The sequence below is a fragment of the Cupressus sempervirens genome, chromosome 5, assembly GCF_028749045.1.
Source record: "Cupressus sempervirens isolate cs-2001-9-10 chromosome 5, ASM2874904v1, whole genome shotgun sequence".
In the NCBI taxonomy this organism is placed as follows: Eukaryota; Viridiplantae; Streptophyta; class Pinopsida; order Cupressales; family Cupressaceae; genus Cupressus; species Cupressus sempervirens.
The window spans coordinates 332,022,054-332,024,481 of record NC_143122.1 but is presented as its reverse complement, the minus strand read 5'-3'; the positions used below and the strand labels follow the sequence as shown (position 1 = coordinate 332,024,481).

At 31.1% G+C, this 2,428-nt stretch overlaps 1 pseudogene; it reads right to left on the bottom strand.

The window, feature by feature from the left end:
* Positions 1 to 1,556: 1,556 nt before the first annotated feature.
* LOC149556039 (histone H4-like) lies at positions 1,557 to 2,178 on the bottom strand (annotated as a pseudogene).
* Positions 2,179 to 2,428: the final 250 nt, after the last annotated feature.

Sequence of the window (2,428 nt, the reverse complement as noted above, 5' to 3'; positions counted from 1 at the left end):
GAGATACTTTGGGAGATTGCTGCTACAAGCTATCAGAAATAAAGAGTAACTCATTCAAGTGTGTTGATTACTTGTATTGTTTTTCGAGTTTGCATGGTTTCTTGTTCTTCAATATATTAGATTTATTTTCAAGTTGTTAAATGAATTATATTGATAATTTTATTTTGGTGAAATCATCTATATATGGTAAATAAAATATAAAGACAATCATATGTCTTGATAATGTTTGTTTCACTCTATCTTGCAGGCGCTTCAATGGACAGACTAAATCTAAAGGCTCACTCATGTCCACCATTGTAAGTCAGGTGCATAAACTTGCACTCAATTATTTTTTTAACAAGCAATATACTTCAAATTTTTTAATTGGATTTGAAATTAATGAAGTAAATTACATCGTTAAAATAGTCTAAGCATGAATATAAAAGTTCACATGCATGCTATTTTATTTAGAATCACAAATATACTAAAGGAATTTAGATAGATACATAGGTACATGAATTCAAGATGAGAAAATAATTCCATCCATCTAACATGTATATATCTTACATGACTTATTATTGATTAGATCAAGTAGTTTTATCTAATTGCAATATATAGAAATACAACCATGTCATTTACCTTCTTCAAAAATTGTCAACCTAATTAATAAAGCCCCAATAAGAAAAAATATGTATATTTTATTCTATATATAATTTAGTCGTCCATATTGACAACAACATAGGAATCACAAATTTGAAGTGTCTTCCTTGTTAAAAAAAATTAAATACAACTTTTTAATATTCATCATTTTTCCAATTTCTTACCCAACTTACTAGCAACACAAAAAGTTCTAACTTCATAAACATATTTAGATCTATGAATTTACTTCATTTTTTCCATATTTTTGCCATCTTTTCCATGTCTAAAGTAGGAAGAAGAAACATATCTGTGAATTTATTCTTTCTCTTTATGGGCAAAAACACATACAAACCATCATATGTATTTACAATCTATCTTTCCCTCTATCTTGTAGGGGCTAGAGTAGGTCGGCTAAATCTAATCGCTTTCTCATCTCTACTATTCAAAGTCAATTGCAATTTCTACAACTTACATTTACAAAATTTTAAACAGCTTTGCTAGCTTCTTTCAACTATAGTTTGCACTTCCAAAGTCATTGTTACTGAAACATATGTTATCTATGTACATTTCACTTTAAACAAGTCTAAATTTATATTAACTAGAATAATCTTATTGCTACTTCATTTTTGCTCCATCAATCTAATGGCCAATACATTTATTGTGGTTTCAAGTACATCAAGCCATGCATCAAAAAATCCAATTATAGTACAAACATACACATCAAATGAAAAATTGTATAATAAATCAATTGACGATGTCCTTGACATCATCCATTGTTTTTGAATCAAATCATTTAACTTCAAGTTTGGTGATTATATGTTTGATTCAGTCCAAGTCTTGCTTCATTATAGTTATACATCTAATGAAATTCATAATGGACTTGTCAATCATTTCTTGCATTCCCTTTAGCATGGTTCTAACAAAGCTTTAAGCTCTTTTTAACATGAATTGAGGGTTCTTCCCTACCACTTGAGGGCTTAAAGGATGTCCATGGCTATGACAATCTTCCTATGAGCATGCACTCTATATATGATGACATCTCTCATAAATTTATTGATAAAGATCTTTAACATAGCTCTAGTCTCTTCATCATGAGGCCACTAATACACTTAACACCTCCTCTTTTTGCCAATCTGTGAGTTGCATCATTGGTGATGCCCTCATTGTTGTCCAATATCACTTTCCTCTACCTCTTTGCTCCTCTCTTCACCAAATCCTTTCCTTCCTTCCTCCCTTCCCTCACCGAGACATCCCAATAATCACTCTCAACAATCTTTTGCAGTAATTGAGTTTGGCCTTTTCCTGGTCTTGTTTAAAATCTATCTATGTTAAGCTTCCTATTATTTTTTAAGGGTATTTTAGTTTAGTTGTAACCCTATTATTGTGCTTATTTTGACCAAAGATGGTAGGAGAAATGAAGCCCAAAAATAGTATCGTGTCTCCATGTGGGGCTTAGGATTTTTTTGAATTTTGTCTTGATTTGTATCATTGGCTAGATCTATATCAAATGTTTACATTCCATCTACTTCAACTAAGCTAGGAACACCCTCTTGAAGCCATCACTAATTCAACCATAAATTTATAATTAACCTTAAATATCTAGCTCCCTCTGAATTAACCTTTAAATACCCAGCTCCCTCTACTCCAACACCAATAATACTCCCAAAAGGCAATAAAATTGTCTATTTCACATCTTTATATCTAAGGTTAGTTTGATTTCCTTTTTGCCAATACAAAAGCCAAAAATATCAACACCCTAATAGGATATTGCCTAGTCAATGTAACCTACACCACATTCATTCTGAGCTAG